Source organism: Perognathus longimembris, chromosome 1, assembly GCF_023159225.1.
Source record: "Perognathus longimembris pacificus isolate PPM17 chromosome 1, ASM2315922v1, whole genome shotgun sequence".
Taxonomy (NCBI): domain Eukaryota; kingdom Metazoa; phylum Chordata; class Mammalia; order Rodentia; family Heteromyidae; genus Perognathus; species Perognathus longimembris.
In genome coordinates, this window is record NC_063161.1 from 115,090,985 (window position 1) to 115,114,974 (window position 23,990).

Below are 23,990 nucleotides of genomic sequence, written 5' to 3' on the forward strand. Positions count from 1 at the left end.
GAAATCAAAAGCAGTGACAGAAGGGAATAAACCAAAGAAAAGGGAAAGAAGAAAAGAAAACAAAAAAACCCACTAATAGTATATTTTTTTAAAAAAACTTCCTACTTCCATTTCTTAGAGTTCATTTTGATAAACATCATTTTATATGACCTTATGTTCATAGCTATTGAGGCCTTGTGATCCTCTGCTAAGAATGTCCTTCTTTGTTCCCACTGTGTGACTGTTTAGATAGCTTTTTAATAAATCATCACACATGGGCTTGGCCAAAACTGATCACTGTTTATTAGCAGACTCAAATACAAAAATCACAGACACCTCAGTTCATCCTAATAAGCCTATTGATCTGATCCTATTGCCAGCATCTCCACCTTCTACAAGGATCACAGGAAGTTATTAGCTTCCTTGAAATGTTTCCAGCAGTATAGATCTCGTGAATCAGATCCTCCATATAGATGATGCTATCTTTACCAAGAATCCCAACAGCCAAAGAGTTATCTGTGAAGGCAATTCGCTTCTTACTGATTTTGCCACAACCATGCTTGCACAGTAGCTCATTTACTGACTTCCGGTTTGAGTACCCCCATGCAATATATCTATGGTTCCACAATCCTCAGCATATTAACTGAAGCCTCATAGAGCTTAAAAAAGCTGACACGGATGATCTAGCAAAATCAAAGAAGCTGCAACACCTGCAGCACCGTATGGTCCGTTGCACTCACATCATTGATACCTCTGATTCTGATGACAAATGCCAATTTGGGTTCTGCAGGTAGATAGAAGTTGCCCACTTTTCTGGTCAGTTTAGCCATTGGGATATCAGTTCTGTACATTTGACTATATTCCTTGGGGAAGTGCTTAGCTTTTTATAGATGAACTTCCTCCTTGCCTTTCAAAATATCTTTTTGGTACATTTCTTTTTCAGATGTTTTATCTTCAGCTCAGGGAGATTCCTTTCCTTTTCCCTAAGGGTTTCTGGCACAATAAGAACCTCCTTTTTCGTGTCTTCAGCACCCTCCTTGGTTCTTACTGGGAAAGAGAAATAAATATTTAAGTCAAAAGAAATTTCAAAAGCAAAACCGTTTAATGCCTTCATACTCACTATATCTGAGAAGCTCTGTCAGCCCTGTGTTATCAGTGCTGTTTAAGCCATGTGTGACTTACTGAGTGTTTCCCTGACCTTAATTGTATAAAATACAGGTCTCCTAAAAAGCAGATGTTGCCCTCAAAGTAAATTACAGGTTAATATGTTTAATTTAAGGGAGAAGGTGAGAAATTTTTCAATTTGTTGAAAGGTCTAGTGTCTTTAAGCAGAAGTTCTGTACCCACAGCACAGCACTAAACCCTAGGCATGCTCAGCATCCATGGTGTTTCCTCAGTGGAGATCTCCTTGGAACCACAAACCCACAGATATCACAGGTCTACTGTACAGGCTTCTTGGAGAAATGAAGTATATTCATGAAATTATGTTAGCAACACTAGAGAGAATGCAATGACCCTTCGTGTGTACACACATGTGTTTGTGTGTGCAAGAATGCAAGAAATGTACACACTACCTTACCTATGTAACTGTAACCCCCTCTGTAATCACCTTGACAGTAAAATTAAATTTAAAAGAATGAATGCATAGCAGTTAGCAATAAAAGTGAAGGGTGAAAGCAAGAACAGGTGTGTGTAGAGTGCGGATACTGAGAAAGTATATATATAAGGGAATGGATAGACTTGGATAGACTGGGTCTAGAGCAATTGCTGTCTACCCTCAGGACCACTAAAGTTATGTCTACATTCTCTGAAAATAAGCCAAATGTCTAACTTTAAGGTGTCCCTAAAACCCCTCTCCCAAACACATATACACACATCAAAGTAAAATGCAATTTTCACCTCAAATCTCTACAGTGTTCGTTTGACTTTTACTCTCATTCTTCGGAATAAATCTCATTCTTTGGAAAATAAAATGGCATCTTCTCTTCCTGCTCTTACAATTCTCTCCCATTACTTAATAAAATATCACTAGTTTACTGGATTTCAATCCCATAATATTGGCATTTGAAGGAAAGAAAGACAAAAATACTAAAAATAGAATATTTAAAACATTTGTGCTTTCTTTGAAATCCTGGGAATATGTATTTCAGATTCTTTTTCTCTGATCTATTTAGTTGATACAGAAGAAACTAAAATAAGAAACTTGTGTTCAAGAGATAGCAAACATGAATAGAGACAAATAGCTTAGTACAAATGGAGAAACAGATTATAGCGTTCATGGTTGAACAGACTATACTTAAAATTACATATAAAGTTTCTGCATACATTACTTCTTTACTCAATCAGAATGTTTCTATGCATTATCATTTTTGGAGTTGGAAGACTTTCATTCTTGGTCTTATCCCAAAGATAAAGCTTTCAGAAGTTGAACATAATGTTCTCATCTGCTTATAACTAAGCATAATGAAAAAAATCACCTTCACAACAATTAAACATAATTTTTTTCATATAACCCAAACCCAGATGAACTATAGTACTGAAATTTGCTTGTGTCTAAACCTAAAAGAAAGTAGAGGCTTTGAATAATTTGAACCTTTCCCCTTACATGTAACCAAGTTATAAGTATAGACTGAACCTTCAGTCTATACCTGGTCTTATCAGCTTATGTATGCAAATGTCTCAACATAAACAAGTATACTTGATTTACAAGGAAAAATGTTGTCAAGATATAACAAATATTATAATTATACTGCATTTGCTTCAGAAAGTTTCTGGGGAGAATATGAGGGGTTGAAGATCAATATATCCTGCCACAATTTTTTCTCTCTCAGAGGTAGTCTCCTTAGAGAGAATATAAAGTCATTTGTATTCCTTCCTGTCCTGTCACTATATATGTATGTATATATATGCATCAAAAATGTATTCCAATGTTTCATGTATTTTAAAACATATATATGTATATAAGTGGCGGCATATTGTACTTATCCTTTTGCAATCTGCTTTTTTTTGCTCGACATTTTGTTTTTGAGAATTATCCATGTTGATACAGAGAGAAAGTTAAACATTATTTAAGAAAGTAAAAACATCCCATCTCACTAAGAGAATCTTAAAAACCTACATGGCATTTTGTGGATGATGTAAGAACTATATCCAAGCAACCCAAAGGTCTTCTACCTTGTGACCTCAATGTGGTGGCTGCCTTGTCACCTCATCCTTTGGCTACCCTTTCGTCTGGTAGCCAGGGAATGATAGCTAGGACTCCCTGATGCCACAGTCAAGGTAGCACAACAACCATTCTGACCTTAGCCTCTGTTTCTAAAAAGACGCCCTTAAAATGACTGTGGCATCAACATCCTACTAGTTATGGGCTACCAACAAGCCAACTGTTTTTTAGAAGAATGAGAAAAGTTTCCATATTCTTGTTAGAGTAACTACAAAAAGGCCCATTGTTGGATGCTTCTTTTAAGTGTTTCACAATTTGTGTTAGATCTCTGAGTTCCTATATACAACTGGTGTTAGGTACATCTTCTATTTCTTAGGCATACTTATTTCCTGACTAAGTAGGAATTTGGGAAGCCCAGCCTTCCAGCTGGATTAATGAGTGAGCCTTCTTTCTCACAGAGAAACACTCTTTCTTTTAAATGGAATGTTTTCTAGCTTTCTACTCTCATCTCTTACCCTTGTTTTATGATGAAGTCTCATTCTGATAAACTCATTATAAGTTGTAAATGTCCTACCTTGAAAATGCATTTCCTACAGCTAATATACAAAGCATCATAGCTTGCTGTGAGCACAGCACACTGTAGTGTATTGGGTTGGTTTTTTTTTCCTTCCTGACTGTGTGGCGAAGTGGTAGCGACAGCTCACTGCTTCTGCCAACCATCAGAAGAAATTATCATGTTACATATAGGTAACCTGAGAAAAGGTCAAAATCCAAAATTCAGTTCTACTGACCACATTTCATCATTCATTGATGCTTTGCATCATCAAATTGAAAAATAGTATAAGTCAAGCTACCATAAGTCAGGACTGTCTGTACCTTACTATCTTATTTTTGTCTTGACTTCCATGAAAATTTATGAATGCAAGTAGATGCATTGGAGGTAAGAGAGAGAATTGAGAGAAGTGTCATCTGATTCTATTCATTAGAAAAACTAAATGTCAACTTTGGCTCAGCAATAACACCAACCTAAGAATATACTTGAGGTAAGAGGCCCATATGTCCAGAATAGGTAAAAGAGGTGGGGGGGAATACAAAATCTGGTACATGATATACCACCTGTATACCACCATGTTTCTTTATGGAAGATGTATACATGATGAGGGTGGTAAGTATAAACACTGGGAACCAATCAATCTGTCTCCATTATTACTGAAAATGTTATGGTCAAGCTAGATTTTTTTCAGTCCCATGTCATTTACTTGATAGACTGTCATATTATTTGGATGAAAATACAATAGCCTTGTGTGATCACTTGTTCAGAGTTCATACTTAAGGGCTGTCTTAAGTCAGGACTTAGTGGCTCATGCCTGTAATCCTAACTCCTCAGGGGCCTGAGATGTGAAAATCAAAATTTGAAGCCAGCTCAGGCAGACAAATCTAAGGCTCTCAAATCTGCAATTAATAAGCAAAAACTCAGAAGTGGAGGTATGGTTCCCATGAACAAAAAATAAAAAAACAACTGAGTGCTCAAGGCCCAAAGTTTTGGCACACAATAAAAGATGTTTTATATCAATTATCCACATCTTCATGCATATTCTCTATTCCTTAACATGTTAAACTTTCATGGAATGTGTACTGTGTGTGAAACTCTAAAACTAGACACTCATATAAAGTAAGTCATGGTCTATCTTGGATTGTGTTTTTCTATCAATAGTCTTTTAGTAGCTTGAACTTTGTGAGAGCAGGGGTTGTAACTTATTCATCTGTATACAAATCAGCCATACCAATTAAGGATCTGTCATTGCTGTGTTTGTTTTGATGAATTCACATCTTAGAGATCTCAGTTTTATGAATTTAATATAGTAATATTTACTGGAGAAAATAGAGTATTTGATTTGGCCCATATAGGAAAACAAAATCATCACTAAATATCAGTATCTTTTCTAGGACCAAAATCCCTTATTCAAGGCTTTGAAGGAGATGTCAAAGGTAATAAATGCACTTTGAACGCAATCATACAATACAATGCAAGGAATGTGGTAACAACTGCATGAAAAATAAAAGATTAGGAAATATTAGGAAAGCCTAGGAAACATTTTTTGAAGCTTCATGGAGGCTCTCAGTTAATTTCCTCCTTATCACAACTACGTTTGCTTGTTTCTGAAAGACACAGGATGCACTGAGCCCCTCGACCTTTGTATTTGCTAATCTGTACATGTTATGTACTTAGCACAGACTTGACTCAGTCTGTATCAGGGCAGCACAAACCAGCATGAGGCTGTGCCTGACTTTAATTTGGAATCCTAAGTGAGCCCCCTCAGCGGGATGCCTGAGCTCACATCATCTGTCCTTGTCAATCACATTGCCTTTCCCTCCAATTCTATTTCAGATGAGACCCCCCAAGGAACCATGGGAAATCATGCCATCTTCAGAGGCTGTGGTAGCTCATTCTAATCTGAATCCCAAATTGCACAACAAGCCTCATATTTTAAAAATAATTTTGGGATCTTTTGATGCTCTGATCTCAAATGAAGCATTTTACATTGGGATAACTGTGTATAAACAAATAGCTTCCTATCAAAGAGTCTTGATTTTTAATCAGGTTTAATCCGGGAAAGTATGGGAGGAAAAGACTCATGGATACAGAGACAATAGAGCATTTTGCCTATGTGCCGAGTTGGCATTTCTCTATGTTAGCACAGGCTGTAACAATTATCTGTCCAGCCCATTTGCTCATGACCTTTCAAGATCCTTCTCAGTGTCATGATATATCACAGCATGAGTATCAATAACTATCAGTGTGATGAATTAATAAGGGAACAAAACCAGGTAGGGCAAGTGACACTGGGTACAGAATTGTTTCTGTAACAATAATGGCACATTATTTCTTATTTCTATACACACACCTTGTTTTCCCTAAAAACACAAAGCTAGTATATAAATTATTATACACTGTGATTTGGCAGCAACTTTTCTTGTGCTCAAAATAAATACAGCAATACTCTGAACTACACATCATTACCCAATTTATAGCTGCGGCAACTGAGGCTTACAGAAGTGAGAGCCTTGGCCAGTATGTAGCCAGTATGATATAAAGATCTCTCTCTCTCTCTTTCTCTCTCTCTCTCTCTCTCTCTCTCTCACACACACACACACACACACACAGACACTCCATTGTGACATAAAGAACTCATAGACTTGGGGCTAGAAATGTAGAAAAGTAGTAGAGTATTTCACTAGCCTGTGTAGTATCTTGAGTTTGATTTCTTGCGCTAAAAAAGATAAACAAAATGAATAAACATTTCATACTCTATTCATATTCTTTATAGTTTTTTTTCCAGAGCTGAGGACCAAACTCAGGGCCTTGCACTCTCCAGGCAGGCACTCTTCCCACTGTGGTAAACCCTCGGCCCTTACTCTATTCATATTTTACTTCTCACTCCAGATCTTTGACTTTAAAATTTTAGAAGTTAAAAATGGCTTTACTGAGCTCAAGTAATGAACATGTTTTAAGTTAGGAAATGTTTAATATGAGGCAGACAGAGGGAAATTTGCCTGACTCAAATTTCCTGAAACATCTCGTTTTCCACAAAATGAGTCATGTTTAAAGCAATGGAATCTAAAATAGAATATTTGCCTTAATCTTCAATGTGGAGTTGGACACATTGAGCCCAGGAGTGTTCCTTTAAACCTACCTCAGTTGATCTGATAAGTGATGTAAAAATATCTCTTCCAACTGCTCAACATGTACCTAAAGTTCAGTAAAAAGAAATAATATTCAGGAAGGATTTTCTGACAGATGTGTTATTCATCATCTTAACCTTGGACAAATTCAGCCCAATGGAGATTTGAATAACTCTGGTCTCATTAGAATTATTCTACCTAACATTAATTAGATGACCTCAGTTTGACTAAGTGAACCCCATCAACTGGGCCACAAAGTATGACAGCAAAGTGCAATCCCCAAGGGCACCTTCACATAGCCAATGACGTAAGCAGCCTCCCCTGGAGCTGTGCAACAGGTAGTCCTGTCTACAAACTTATTCTGTGACAACCACTCTAGAATTTACTGGGAAGATGTTATAGTGCTGCATCTTCTTCATCTAAGCCTGTCCTAAAGAAATCCACTGTAATATTTTTTTCTCTTGTATTCCCTTCCCGTGGTTTTACCCCTGCTATCGCTGTATCTGATCTTAGTACCCTATATACTGTATATATGTGTATTAGAACTAGGGAAGGCAAAGGCAATACCAAAATCAAGAGACAAAGGATAAAAAGACAAACCATTCCAAAAGCAATACTTACAAAACCATGTGGTGTAAACCAACTGTACAACTCATGGGGGGGGGGGAGAGAGAAAAGGGGAGGGGGAGGCAGGGGGAAATGAGGGAGGAGGTAACAAGTTGGATAAGAAATGTACTCACTGCCTTACACATAAAACTGTAACCCCTCTGTACTTCACTTTAACAATAAAGAAGGAAAAAAAAAAGAAATTCACAAAGGGAAATCCTAGTTGGATGCCCATGGCTCATGCCTGTAATGCTAGCAACTCAGGAGGGCTGAGATCTGAGGATCTTGTTTCAAAACCAGCCTGGGTGGAAAAGTCCCCGTGAGACTTTTATCTCCAATTAACCACTCAAACACCGTTAAGTGGCTCTGGGGCTCAAGTGGTAGAACACTAGCCTGAAGTACAAAGAAGCACGCACAAAGAGGCTCAAAGACAGTGCCCAGGTCCCGAGTTCAAGCCCCACAACTGACCACAAAATAAAAAAAGGAGATCCTCTCAGGCTTCAATGAATAAGGTGCTTTTACAGGTAACTCGCAGTCAAGCATTGATATTTTGAACATAGTTTTCTGGACACTCAGAGAGAAAGATTATGCTCACCTTCACAATTTATCACCACACACTTTTATGAAAATATTTGCTTTACATTATTCCTTTAGCCTAGTATTTTCACCTTTTTGAAAACTTACAAAGTGCTGGGAATATGGCCTAGTGTTAGTGTGCTAGCCTCATATACATGAAGCCCTGGGTTCTATTCCTCAGCACATATATAGAAAAAGCCAGAAGCGGGGCTATGGCTCAAGTGGTAGAGTGATAGCCTGGAGCAAAAAGAAGCCAGGGTCAGTGCTTAGGCCCTGAGTTCAAGCCCCAGGCCTGGCAAAAAAAAAATCATCCAAAATGTGCAGAATTATATACATTTTATCCTGTTCACATCCTTTTGAAAGATTTTAGAAATGCTTTAAAAAGTAAGCTTTCAATTATTTCTAATCCTGAGAATCAAATTACAAGAGCAACCCACAATTATTGTGGAGGTATTTGATAATACTCATTATCTAAAGAGTATTGAAAGAAAACAATGATGAATATCAAAAGGGGAAATAAATTGTCAAAGATTATTAAAGAGAAATAAATAGGACACATCCCAAAGTCACAAACCCGGGTATTTATTATTTTATTGCCTGCCTTTGTAACACATTTGTATTCAAGCCGCATTTTCTATATTGTTTTCCTGTGTACATAGTATATTCATTGATCTTTGGAAGGGTTATTATATTATTGCATTTATATACTTAAAATTAATAGTCCATTAAGTTGGGCTTTTATAACATTTTACAATATTCACTTTTACATGGCATTTTATCAAAAACCCTTGTAGCTGAATCTTTACAAAACAATTTGAGTTGTTTCAATATAATAAGCAAGATATGTTTTCTTTTAGGTGTTAAGAAAATTATGTGGCTCTGGTACACATAAAGGTTAGTTCTGCCAATTAGTATATTCCTCTCCTACATCTACATTACTGTGCTCCTGGCTGGTGTTTCCTAGACTTCCCTTTTCTTTTTGAAAATACATGTGTTGGTCACTTAGTGCTTCTAAGTTATTCTTATAGTTGCATGCTTTCTCATGTGTTTACAAGCACAAAATACAAAATGAACAAGCCATAGACTGGTGTCTCATGCCTGTAATCCTAAGTACTCAGAAGGCTGAGATCTGAGGATCGTAGTTCAAAGCCTGCTAAGACAGGAAAGTCCATACTCTTATCTCCAATTGACCACCAGAAAAAAAGAAATATGGAAGTGGAACTGTGGCTCAAAGTGATAGAGCACTAGCCTTGAGCAGAAAAGCTCAGGGACAGCACCCAGGCCCTCAGTTCAAGCCCTACTATTGACAAAAAAAAAAAAAAAAATCTGTTTCCTCCTGTTATGTAAGTGGCTTGCAGCTGTAGTCTATGAACAGTGGAATTTATCTTAGTGTTCAGAGCAAGTAACAACTCTTTTAACCTTGGTGAAGTTCATAAAAGTATGAGACTTTCCAGGACTGCGATTTGCTCTTACACAGAGCCTAAGAAGCTCTACAGAGTTACTTTTAAAAAGGATTATTGACAAACAGGTTGTAAATTGACCTTGTCCTTGTGTTTTGCTACTATGGAGACCACAAGGAGACCAAGAGCCCCCAAACTGTCTGTTAAGTGGAATGTAGCTTCCAAAATGCCCCCCCTCCAAATTCCTAAGCCTTCTCACCTAAAGAGCTAAACTCAGAGTCACAACTCAAACTCCACTTCTCATTCCAGCAGCCTTTGAAGAAGTTGCTCCTTAAGAATAAAGTAAAGTAGTTCAGACTCTTCTGTGTACACATGACAGTCTGCCCTAAAGAATGTCCTGAGAGTGATCACCATGACCCAGGGAATAATGCTATTTTGGGTGCTGCTTTGTGGATGGGCACTTGGACTTAACCTGTTTCTCCTGGGCAAAAATATAGCCCCTAACTTACATCTGCCACATTATAAACCAGGAAAAAATCAACTAAAGCTGCTTGCAAGAAAAAAAAATGGTCCTAGCTTTTCCTTCCTCTTCTGCTCTCTCTTCTCTTCTCTTAAGCTTGATGGGGAAACCCCTCACAAATCTCCACCTTGAAAAGAGAGATTCTTCCACCGTGGGCTCTGTCTTGTGTATTGTCTCCATATGCCACTGAGGACCATTTATCCTGAAGTCAAATGATAAAGTTGCACTTCTGTTTCCAATGGCACACGTCCAGCCCAAGTGAGACTGGCAGCCTTGTGAGCAAGCTTCCCAACCGGGTCACCAAGTGCAGTAGTGCAGCTGGAAAGCGTTTTCTCACTGCTGTGCCCCCAGACTGCGGTTAGCTTCAAATTCCTGTGAATGTGACTAAAAAATGTTTGCATTTTAGCCACAATCACTAACAAATTACACACACTCACTCTTCAACGCACAGACCAAAAGAAAGCCTGACCCCATTATCAAAACGCAAGCCCAGATGGTGAGGAGACCCAGCCTAATGAGGGCCTTTCCGTCATCTCCAACAAATTTCTTGTCAATCATGCCACAACACATATGGGGTCTCCCTTCAGAAACATCAGTGTTGGAAGATTCAGGGGCCTTCCAGCAAAAGGAGCCTGCCTTCAAAAGTAGTTACTCATTTGTTTAGAGCTTCAGGAATGTTTCTCCCTTCTCTTCTTTTCTATGTCCCTTTCCCTAAGAACAAAGATTACAATGCATATAGGCTAGACAACTTTATCAGCCTTAAATCTCAAAATGGAGCAGCCAGAAAGTCTGAACAGCCTTCTTGGCTCAGTACTGAGGGCAGGAGGGAAATGAACTCAGAGAAAAAGTAAGATATCAATAAGCATTCTCAAATGGTCTTCTGAATTCAGAACATATTTTCTTGAAACTAAATTACAGGGCACAATTCTCACTTTTACAGTAAGAGTTACAAAGAAAACTTCGTCATGGGTGGATTATAGTGATACAACCTATCACCCCAGCACTCTGGAGATGAAGGCAGGAGAATAATAATTTTGAGAACAGCTTGGGTTTCAAGGGAAAACCTTCCTGTAAAAAGAAAAATTAAAAAAAAATCAGACAAAATCAACCACAGCATGGTATGAACATTAAAAAAAATACAAAGCATTGCATATATTCCTCTTTCTAGGAAAGAACTTTGCCCCCTGCCCTCCCAGGCCTTCTAATGTTGGCCTTCTAGGCCTGTCCATGGATGTTTTCCTTTTACTACATTTGGGTTCTCCTTTACACTCTCAGGTAAGATCATTCCTCTTTCTCTTTGCACTTTATCTTCTTTCCAGCCTCTATGCATGATTCTTTGATTGAGAAGTATTGCCTCCATGTTTTTCCCGGCCAGGCTGTTCTAATCAGTGAGGGAGCTTCTCCCCTGAAGAAGCAGCCACAGCTGTGTATCCTTTGCAAAGGCCCTTACTTGGTGTGCTGAGCTCCAAGCAGAAGAAAAGCTTTGTAAATTTCATGTGGGAGATTTGTAGCAAAGAGCAGAGTCCAAGAGCAGGGCAAGTTGTGTGTAGAAGGCTGAGATCCATGCACTAAGGACAAACCAGTGTCTGTATCAGGAAGTTTTCAAAATGGTTGCTGCTTCCATTATACTGACAATGCGAAGTGGATTGTGGAGCAGAAGAAAAGTCCTATGGTGCAAGAATGGAGCTCTATTTTCTATGTGAGTCTAAGTAAAGAGAAAGACAAATAGAACCTTTCACCGATAGGCATATTTTAGAGTTCAAGTGTGACATGACGGGTCCAAAATAGATTCCACATGATTGGAGCAGCTCCAGAATCCCTGTCCCTGAATAGCAATCAGTGTTGGAGGCTAAGAGCCGGCATGCACTATCATCACATAAAACATGGAAGAAACAGCAAATCCCACACAGCTGCTAGTGAGCAAGGACAATTCATCCTGCAGCAATGTGCTGTGAGCACATTTTCTTCAAGTACTCAGCTTACTTTAAATTGAGGCTCCCTTTGCCTCTTTACATGGAACTTAATGAATATCCAGGCTTTTACAACAGCTTTCTCTTCATGAAGAAGAGTTAGGCTCTCTGCAATGCTCAATCTTGGCAGAACTAATGACCCAAGAGTTTTACACTAATTTAATTTCATGGAAAGCCCCTCATAATTTGAAACCATGCAGGATCCCAAGCAACTGAGAAGAGGCAGACTAAATTTTCAGGCCCCTCCAACCTGATCATGTAGAATACTGATAGGGGATAAGAAAGTTTTGAATGGAGTGGTTTATTACAATATGACTAATGGCTACCTATCTTTGAAAATTTACAGACTGTAGGAAAAGGAAGGAGAATGAAGTATGTAGCTAAGAAGTGAGGAAGACAAGAGAAAGGGGAAAGTAGAAGGCTAAAAGGCAGATGGAATCCACAAGTTCTCAAGTATTCCCTTTAACACAGTTACTAGAATGGCTTCCTATTTTCCTAATCTTGATGAAATCCTTCAAAGTTTTATGTTGAAAGGATCAGCTATAGGTTATGCTTAGACCCCAAAACTAATCTAATGGGCTCTTGTTGGTAAATAAAACTTTGGGAGACATTGTCAATCCATGAATTCTCTCTTCTGCCATCTTTAGGAGTCCCATTATTGTGAAAATAAGGAAAATGAGACAAAAGGAAGAACTGAGCACTTACGGAAATGACTGGTACAGCACTTACTACCACTGCATGCAAACTAGCCAGCAAGTCAGCATCTGAACAAAATGATAGAAATAAGATAATTAGATTTTTATCCCCTGAGTTGGCATTCTCTTTATCATTTAAATATCTCTATTTGATAGTCTGTGACTCTAACTTGCTTATATCATAAACTGATTTTCTACAGATAACCCTCTTTGATTATAATAACAGTTATTATCATTTAGGAGCTGAGAACGAGATCAAAACATAAATCAGTAGTTGAGAATGTCTATGAGTTGCCTTTTTTTAATAACTTGAAACTTTCTTTTTTCCTTCAATCATGGTATGACTAATACAAAGCTTAATGATACAAAGAAGTAGTACTTTCAGACATGTTTCTGGTCACGTTACTGCGGCACTTTACTATTCTTTAAGACGTACAAGTACTATAATATTGTTTAAATATAGGCCTGGGATATCCTGCTAGGGTTGAATCACTAAGGTTACAAACAAGTAAAGCTTCAGTTAGTATATTGCAAAGCATCAATTCATGGTTTTCAAAAATGGTATGAAATGACATAATCATAAAGCTTAGAGCTCAAAGCAACCTTTATGGATCATCTGGTCTTGTCCTATGCCTTTAGAAAAATCACATATTATGGCTGGTAGATAAAGAACCTGAACTTCAAAAAGACAAGCTGTCTAGTTCAATTTCACCCAGTTAGTTCAGGGGTTTTGACCTCTTGTCTTTTGCTCCAAGTATAATTCTTTATGTGGAATCAAAATCCAACTAAACTTAAATCCATAGAGACAGAAAGCAGATAAGCAGTTTCCAGTGGAGTAAGGGAGGCAATGAGCACTAACTGCTGAAAAGGTACATGGTTTCTTTTCGGAGTGATAAAAGTGTTGTATAACTAGATAGTAAGATAGTGAACTTCTGAAATATCACATTAAATGGTTTGAAACTTTGCCTTTTGTCTTAATCAAGAAAAAGGTATCCCTATTAACTGCTCACCATTCTATCTCCTCAAATTCCTTCAAGTTCCTTGAGCTCAAGGGCTATACTCTCTCTTTACCCTCCAATACCTGGAACATGCTCATTAAATTCTACTGAATCCTCTTTAAAAATTCTAATCATCCTTAGTAGTAAGAATCACCACAAATCACAAGTCATGTTTCTTAGCTTACTGCAGCATTACTATAATTTTGTCTAGCCTCTTCATTCCACTAGTTTGTCAGATAAGATTATCTGAGGGGCTGGGAATATGGCTTAGTGATATAATGCTTGCCTTGCATGCATGAAGCCCTGGGTTCAATTCCTCAGCACCACATATACAGAAAGGCCAGAAGTTCAACTGGTAAAGTATTAGCCTTGAGCTAAAAGAATCCAGCGACAGTGCTCAGGCCCTGAGTCCCAGCCCCAGGACTGGCAAAAAAAAAAAAAGGAAAGAAAGAAAGAAAGAAAGAAAACGAAAAGAAAAACGGTTATCTGAGACGTGAATGGATTTGATTTCCTAGAGGGTACAAAAATACATATTGTTATTGGTATGGTAGTAGTGATGAGCCTGTTCCTAGTAGATTCTTATTTGTCTAGGTGGTAAGAATAAATCTTTTGACATCCCCAGCAGCTGGAAAAGCATATTTCCTCACAAAGTTAGAATGCTATGTATTTATCGCACCAGTTCAAATCAACTTTGAATATCCTACTCCTGTTAATTCCTTGGGAGACCTGTTCATAAGACATCCCAGAAGCACTACACTAGCCCAAGGCAGCACACATTTATTCTTCAACCAGAGAAATAAGGAAGCCAAGCCTGAGCCTTATACTCTGATCCTCACACATGGTAAGGCAAGAAATGAGTTTTCCCTTTTAATGGACACTATTCCTCATAAGTAATTTCATTCCTCTCATAAAACCCCTATTCCAAATGGAAAGTTATCAATGAAACACACAAACTTACTATTTTAGTAGAAAAAATGTAAGTAGAATTATGCAGCAAGTCTTGGAACAGATTTTTTTAATTTATTTATTGTCAAAGTGATGTACAGAGGGGTTACAGTTTCACATGTAAGGTAGTGCATATATATCCAACTTGTTACCTTCTTCCTTATTTTCCCCCACCTTCCCCCCTCCCCATTTACCTCCTCCTCCCATGAGTTGTACAGCTGGTTTACAGCATATAGTTTTATAAGTATTGCTGTTGCATTGGTTTGTCTTTTTATCCTTCATCTCTCAATTTTGATATTCTCCTTCCTTTCCCTAATTCCAATACATGTATATGCAATATCCAGGGTACCAAAATCAGTTACAGTGATATCAGGGGAAGAAAGACAAAAGAAAAACGCATAATTTCACATGGTATGTTGAAAAAAACAGCAACAATGATAAACCACTTGTTTCCATAACTTGGAGTTCATTTTGCTTAGCATCATCTTGTGTGTTCATATATACATATCTATTGAACTATTGTGATTTTTCTGCTAGAAAAATAAGAGCAGATTCAGAGGGTTTTAATTTTTTGAAAATAATGATAAAATGATAACTTATATGGGAAAATAAGATGTACTCAAATAAATCCAATAGCTGTAGTGTAAATGGAAAAGCTGCTAAGAAGAAATTTAAAATATTTCAAAGAAATTCCACTAAAATATTGATAAACCAGATGTTTCTTCCAATGAGACTTCTCACATTTTCAAGAAACAGGTAATTTCCATACAGAATAAATTCTACTTCAGCTCATAGAAACAGATGGGAAGTTTTAAAATCAATTTTAGAAAGTAAGTATAGTCTTGAAAACAAAACTTCATAAGAAGGAACACAAAATAACTAGCAAAAACACTGTGAATGATATATTTGGTTATGAATATTGGAGATTCAGTCCTAAATAAAAAAGCAAATAGAGTATAATATATTTTTTAAGTTCCCTCCCTAATGCTGGTAGCTTTTGCCTGTAATCCTAGTTACTTGAGAGGTTGAGATCTCAGATCACAGTTCAAAGCTAGCAGGGGAAGGAAAGTCCATGAGACTTATCTCCAAGTAACCACCAGAAAACCAGAAGTCATGCTGTGATTCAAGTTGTAGCACTAGCCTTGAGTGAAAAAGCTCAGGGACAGCACCCAGGCCCTGAGTTTAAGCTCCACAATGGAATATATCAATTAAAACAATTTTTTAAAACATAAATATGTAAACTTAAAATATACTAAAGTCAAGAAAAGTATAAAAATCAATCACTTCCTAATTATTTTGATACATGCAAAAACTGACTGTGTTAGATTACTTGCAGGTAAAGTATCAGAATGGTAGATATAGTATATAAGGGCACAAGGCTCCTATCGTCCCAACCCTGCCTTCAGTGACATCACATTGATAGCTTGAAATCACCCCTGAAAGGAATATTTGCAACAACAAATTCACCATACAATTAAAAGAGAAAAGGAATTGGGAATTGGTTGGTGATTGATTGATTGATTAGATAAGGAATTAGCAAAATTTTTCTATAACAAGCTGTATAATAACTATTTTAGGTTTTATGGGCCATGCTCCTATGCCATAGCTGCCATTGAATGCTGAAAGCCACCAGCTGACAATACACAAACACAAACAATTACATTACAATAAAACTTTATTTACAAAGACAGGCATTGTATCAGTTTTTTCCTTTTGGGCCTAATTTGTTGACTAAGGACCTAAATTTTTCAATGAAATTGAAAATTTTAATGATGCAGGTTAAACTTAAATGTGGCATGAAAATGATCAGTACATAGTGAAAAGCACAATAAATCAATAAATCAAGAGATGTCTTTCAGAACTTGAAGTAATTGAAAGGAATAGTTTTACATGAGTAGCAATCATGTAAACATTTATCCTTCATCTTCACTGTTTTATTTTCACCTTTCACTTTAATATGTGTAAGCCAAAAATAACAAATGTCAAGTAGCAATCACAATAGTCTTCACTTTTCAGTTGCAACAAAAAATTGACTAAGTATGCAAGTGTTATTCAAAAATCAATAAAAGCACTTTGTAAAAATCTGTGGTAGTATATGTCTATAATCCCAACATTCTTGAGGCTAATGTAGAAGGATAATGAGTTTAAGGTAGCAGGGAGTTTGTAGAATTTGCAAGAAAAGAATTCTGAAAATCGTTCTTTTAGACAAGGTAAACAGGTAAGAAAAGAAATGAGAAAATAAGCTGTGGTCAAGAATCAAAAATTTATTTTTGTAGGGGACAACATTTTCTACAGTGAAATTGGGAGAGTCAAGTGAAAATTAAAACTTTTTTTAAAAAAGGATCCCTAGTGGTCTAGTGGCTAGGATTCAGCGCTTTCACTGCCACGGCTCGGGTTCGATTCCTGGTCAAGGAACCAAAAAAGAAAAAGGAAATAAAGCTTCAACTGAGTAATGACAAAAGTAATAGATGTCCTGAAAATCACAAAAAGCCAGAGTGAAAATAATATAAAACACAAGTTCATATTTTATAGCATTTAAAAATAAAAAGCTCTACAACAGCTATGGTACTTATGTAAATAGAGAATATATTAATATGTTTACCCACAAGTAGTAAAGTTTTCTGTACTTATACAAACATGTATTTCATTTTCTTAAGTGTCCTAATTTCCAACTATTTATTTGTATTATATCAGATTTATACCATGCTCTGAGTCCCTAGTAAATCTTTTAGGAAATCGATATATTTTTCCATTGTTAATCTGACCAGCAAAATATATTTGTTTTAATTTTCATTTCTTTTAAATTATAATAAGTATTTTTCATAAGGATGCTATTTTTTCAGCAAATCGCTTATTAATGTTCCTAATATGTTCCTTTATTTTTATTTTTATTGTTTATAATATTCTATATATCAAGGAAGTAAATCATTTATGCTATATATATTTTCAAGTTTATTTCTTTATGTCTTTTTTATTTCCCCTCCTAGGGATTGAACTCAGGGTCTGGGCACTGTCTCTGAGCATCTTTGTGCTCAAGGCTAGTGCTCTACCACTTGAGCCTCAGGGCCACTTCCCGCATTTTCTGAGTATGTTATTGGAGAACCTGGGAAAGAATGAGGCAGGGGGTGACACTGACTTAAGTAACTGTAACCCCTCTGTACATCACTTTTACAATTTAAAATATACTGTTATTATAATGAAACAAATCATTAAAACTCAAAAAAAAACTTACATCGGATAACAAACTCTCCATTAAAAAGTGAGTGATAACAAATTATCTGTGATCTAGTTTCATTCTTATAAAGTCACTGTTCAAATCTATTTTGAATTTATTTTTATTTTTTTCTTTTATTGTCAAAGTGAATAACAGAGGGGATACAGTTTCATATGTAAGGCAATGAGTACATTTTTTTCTTCAGCTTGTTACCTCCTCCCTCATTTCCCCCCCTCCCTCTCCCCCTCATGAGTTGTACAGTTGGTTTACACCAAATGGTTTTGTAAGTATTGCTTTTGGCATTGTCTTTTATCCCTTGTCTCTTGATTTTGATATTCCCTTTCCCTTCCCTAGTTCTAATACACATATTTACAGTATTCAGGGTACTCCGATGAGATACAGTGATAGCGGGGGTACCACCACCTGATGGAAATGCGAGATGAATTAACTTTTATAAAGTAATAAATATGTAGAAATCCAGGTTCTGCTATAGCTTGTTGCTATAGCTTGTTGTTCCTCAGAGACCCTTGTTCTAAAAAGTTTGGTCCTAGGCCTACATTGCTACTAGAAAGTAGTGAAAATATTAGGAGGTCAGGCTTGGTAAGAGGATGTTAGGTTGCTGAGGTGTGTCCTTGGAGAAACTTCTGATATTCTGCCCCTTTCATCTCTCTCTTTTTGTTCCTTGTCCTTTGTAGATAAAGACTTCTCTTGTACTATACACTCCCATCATTATATACTATCTGACCACTGACCCAAAGCAGGAGAACCAAGAGACCATGGATTGAAATGTGTGACATCATGAACCAAAATGTTTTCCTCCATGTTGATTTATCTCATGTATTTTTTACTAGGAAAAGAAAGCTAATGCAACTTCCCCTGTCCAACAATATTGGTATCTGCTAAAAAGAGATTTATATACTAGTGTTTAAAACTCCTGTATTAAAGTGTTTACAACATAGTGGAGGAACTTCCAGTGATCACACTTTCCCATTAAAATTGTGATTTGTGCTAGAATTAAAAGGCAAGTAATGCTAAATGAAGTTGACTTGGCATGGATAACAGTTTCTCAAAGCATCTAAAGTAAAAGAATAAAGGATGAAGGAAGAGGCTTAGTTGAAGCAGGACACTTTCAAGGTAGAGAACATGGACAAATTTCTGAAGGAAGATCATAGCATGCCTACAAAACTTCAAAAACAGAGACAAAATGAGGGGACGGGTAGGGGGGAACCTGTAAAATGAGATGGAGCTAGAACATCAGTAAGAGCCTTGAAGTTGGGGGAAGAATTCTGATTTGTTTCTAAAGAGTTAAAAAGTGACTTGTTAAAGATGTTAAAATGGTAGATGACATAATCCGGTTTATATTTTACAAAGATTATTCTTACTACAATCAAGCAAATGGATACAAGAAAGTCAATTTTGCTGTGGCCCTCTTGAATACCAAAAGAGATAAAAGCTATCTTTTATAGAATGCCCACTAAATGCCAAGCACTTTACATGAATTATTTTAGATTTTCATAATAATCATGCAAGTAAAATATTGTATTGTTTGCATTAGAGTAATACTGAGGCAAGAAAACAATGACATGAACTGCTTTGAGAACATTCAGCTCTCAAGAAACAGTTCAGTAAGCTTCCCAGCTTATCAGATGGCAATTCAGGGATAAGACTTCTTTTTAGTAGTTTCTCCAAACCCTACATTGCATAGTTCTTGTACCGTGCCTAAGGATACATCATCATATCCAGACTCTACTCAGAAAAATGAAAATTGTAGTCAAAACGAATCTATTGAGGTCAAAGAATTAACTAGCAACCATCTCTGCCTAGTTGACCAGATAGATCTGAATGACATGGAAGTTCTCACTGCAAAGGAAATAGGTGAGAGTGGTCCACCTCTGAGTGAGAAGACAGAAAGTTACATACAGCTACTAGCTTCTGTCCTGGATAATAGGGCTTTTTAAATAAATATGACAAAAGTACAACAGATAAAGCTAAATAACTTTTCCAAAACCACACAAGTATCAATGGCTGGAAGCAAATTCAATCACTCACTCGTCTGACTCCAATTCTTTATCTGTTCATCAAACCACTGAATTTCCAATGTTCTAACATACTTGCCTTCATATCCTCCTCTCAACTTTTAAGAATCCATGATCTAAAGGGAGTAGGCAAAATCTTACAATCTTACTTTCCTTCCCTACACCATCATTGGTTTACTTTTTATAAATAATGTTTTATTAAGACAGACTTCCTCACTCTTTTAGATGTTATTGATGGTTGCTTTTCACCAAGATGGTGTAACTAAGTAGCCAGGACAGAACTACAAAGCCAAAAATACGATTCGCTCTTTACAGAAAGTTTGATCATTTCTATCCTCTATCTTTGTTCACAATAATGCTTTTTTCACAAGAGAGAATTTGTAGGTCAAATATACTCTATACTTTCATAAGATGAACAAGAAATCATGAGCTCTCCAGTGGCCCATGGAAGGATAAGGTAAGAATTCCACAATAAAGCCATGTAAGAGGAGAAATAAAAGTTAAAATATACTTTTCAACAGGACCAAAGAGAGGCAATGTCAGTGCCACACTGAGAAGCGACAGCGTAACTGTAAGGATAACAGATATACAGTCTGAAGCTGTTCCCTTTATACAGTGTTGATTAAAATTTGTTAATACCATATGTTAGTCCTATGGAAAGAAGCATGGTCTGACTCTGAATTTTGGAATTTTACCAGCAAACTTGTAGTATCTGCAGTCACAGATTTGCTGAACTGCTCATCTCCACGCAGGCTGAGGCTGAAGGTTACAGAGGAGAGAGCAAGAAGAAGGCAGGAAAGCTGTTCTGTGCTCAGCTTCAGATGAGAGGGGCTACACATGGCACATTCTTGTCAAACTCAATCAGTCCTGCAGGCCCACATTTACATGGAGGAATATGCTGTTGCTGCTGCTGCTGCTTCTGAAGATATAGTTTTTTTTAAAATTGGATTTTAACAAAGAGCGATCTGATTGGCTGTCAAGCTATCCAGCTGTGAGATTAACAGGACCATATCCACTAATTGGGACTTGTTAGGTACATCATCATTCATTAAATCAATAAGCCCATGAAAGGGAAGAACAGCAAGAAAAGATCTCTGTGGACCTACTTTTGTTCCCTCTTTTTGTGTACGATTCCAAATGGGCTCATTCTTTTTAACTCTTTAACTTCTACACAGTTTACCCTGCCTTTAGTTCTTCAGGTCAAACAAGGAAGTCTGGGGAGGTCAGACTTTTTGTTCTTTGTTTTAACTGTGTTCTGAAGCCAAATTCAGATCCCAGTTTAATGTGGGACACCAGAAAGAAAGAGAAATAATCTTTTCCTGATTCAGAAGCTTTGGCTACTGGACCCTTTTCTCTCACAAGACCTATAGGTTCTGCCCCAAAGATCTGAGTTTAGAAAGTGATATTTCCAGAGTTCAGATGTATTATTTGCCGTTGGTGTCAGAAAAAAAATTCCACTGAATTGCTGAACTTCCAAAGGAAGTACTTCAGGAAAAGTATTTTTTTCCGGGGACCTTAATCTAGAAATTTGTTGTGTTTCCTCAAACTGTATGGGGAGGGGGGATGATCACCATAATACAAAAGGAATACCCATGTCCTTTATTTTGAAAGTCCTACCATAAAAAGTATTGTCTTAAGGGAAGCATAGGGATTTTAAAGAGTGATTTCTTTAGTCTCTCTTACATGCAAGGCATTTTTTTTGTCCTTGGTTTTCACCCCCTCTTCCTCATTTGCTTCTCTGGAAAATTCCAAGACTTGAGTTATTGTAGCATAATTCATACCTACTTGTTGTAGGTGTACTTGGCCTTCAGGTTTGTGCCTTGCTACACCAGAGGTATGAGTTATTACACAATAATTCACATCATATAATGTCTTATTGCTTAATTAACTTTCCTATCAGACTAACACATTTTTAGCATCAGCAAATGTAGTGCCCTCATATGACTTAAAAGCATTCATCTATTTCATACTTGTGGGTCAAGAATATCATGGGACTATTCATTAAACGTGAGTTAAATACCAGGGCTAGAATAAAAATGATCATCTTTTATATAAGTAAAATGTACAAACTGCCCTTTGCATTGGGGGAAACAGGAAACAGACTATTGTATTATAGCTAAAAGAGAATTTACTTCCTGGCATTTGCACAGATGAAAAAAATGTAGAGGAATCATTTTGGTGGCTCCTTTTTCCTGTCCAATTGCATAACTGTTCGAATTTCAAAACATCTGCTATCCCTTTTTTAAAACTGGTTTTAAGTTTGCAGGTGTGATCACAAGGGATAGAACATCTGTGGCTTCCCTTAGAATGAAGAGGAATATATGCGAAGCTGGCAGATGATATCAGCTGCTACTAAGTAACAACCGTCTCACTGTTTATTCTACAGCTCCACACATTCACAGTTCATGCTCTGTAGTTTAGAATTTTTCCCAGATGCACTTCCCAAACTTATCTTCTGTCCATAGGTCAGGAGTAAACTGGACATTTACTTTTAACTTCTCTGCCAGTGAACTCTGCCTATCAAACTATTAGCCCCCTTGCAACGGAAAGTACAAGGTACACCTTCAATTCTGTGGGAAACATTCTAGGTCCTTCTGTGTGATATTCACTCAGAGTTGGCCACAAACTGGTGGACAGAGAGGCTTGGTTAAAAAACAAAGTTGAATATATTCACAGGTACTAGAGTTAGGAAGTTTAGCACACCAGAAATGAACACAAAACACAGGATGATCAGGAGGAACACTGGTGTGAGAAGAAGGTCTCCATCAATGCCTATATAGGGGTTTCTGAGTGAAAGGCAAAGAAGGTGGCCATGTCAACAGTTTAGGGTGAGTACATATGCCTATTCTGGCCAATTGCTAAGTTGTATTGGAGGTCTCTTTATGGTACCTGACTCTGGGATGACCAAGACAGAGAATTATGACCTCTTGGAGACACAGACTGGATCTACAAGGAAATTCAAAAGGTGTGACTCTGGAGTGGCTACTGTGCATACCAAAGACTAGCTTCACTGAGCCCTTGTTATCTTGAGCAAAAGGCTAGCTTCCCTTTCTCATCCCAACAGCAAGCATTCACTACTACAAAGAATATTTAAGGTATTAAAACATAAAGAAAACATATACATATGTAATACAGAAGTGTAGGCATAAAATCAATCAATTGTTGATAAAGTAGGTTTGTCCCATTTACTGATGACCAGAAATAAGAAGCTAAGAGGCTGAAGTGTATCAGCTGGCTGGCCAGCTGAGGATATGTTATCTCAAGGCTCTTTACTTCATAAATGCCAGGAATATCAAGAAGAGGAGCAAGGCTTCCTTAGTAAAGAAGATGGCCTTCAACTTTGAGGGAAAAACGAAACATTTTTATTCATCATAACAGATTACTGCCAGCTAGATAGGTTTCCTAGAAGGATTATAGAATTTAGAAACAGATACGTTTTGATCTGAACTCTAAAATAACCATGTACTGGCTACAGGACTTCAGACAAATCTCAGTTTCTTTAACCATAATATAAGGCCAATGATTATCACCTCAGGATTGAGATGACAATTAAAGGTGATGTGTACAAGATAAGATGTGATAATTCTCACAATTATTATGAATCATTAATAAAGGATTGTTCTCCATACTTTTTATAGCCTCATGTAAAAAAGAAAATGACCCATGAAAACTATTTCCAATCAAATTTGATTAACTATAAGCAAACAGCATGGACTGACAAAAAAACAAAACAGACAAACAGAGACTTTTGGAGAAGGTAGAGAAGAAGAAAATTCACTTTGTCACCCCCTTGTCAAGGAGCTCATGCACTGATAGGAATAGCAATTCCTATTCAAATCATATTCCTATGATAGGAAGACTGCAATTCTAAATTTATACCCCAAGGAAAAATGCAGAGCTCACCCTACTGTAGGTCAAAGAGTACATTATGTAGAGGCTTATGATCTTCATCCTTGGAAGAGTTGGTATTGTGTGAAAAATGAATAAAACTACTGCTATCACAAGACCAGAAATATGTCAGGGCAGATCTTCTAGAGACTGAGAACTTGATACACTGTAGTCTCAGTCCTCAGATCAGAAAAAGATCATCATTTCTTGAAATTATCCTCTGAGAGAGCCATAGACCTGATTATCCACCTAGTAGACATTCATATGTTAGTGTGAATTTTTGTGTTCAGATTATCTTCTCCAAATAATGTTCACA

General features: G+C 37.0%; 1 pseudogene; it reads right to left on the minus strand.

Annotated features, from left to right (window-relative positions):
* Positions 1 to 380: 380 nt before the first annotated feature.
* Positions 381 to 23,990, minus strand: part of LOC125352652 — an 82,523-nt pseudogene continuing 58,913 nt past the window's right edge.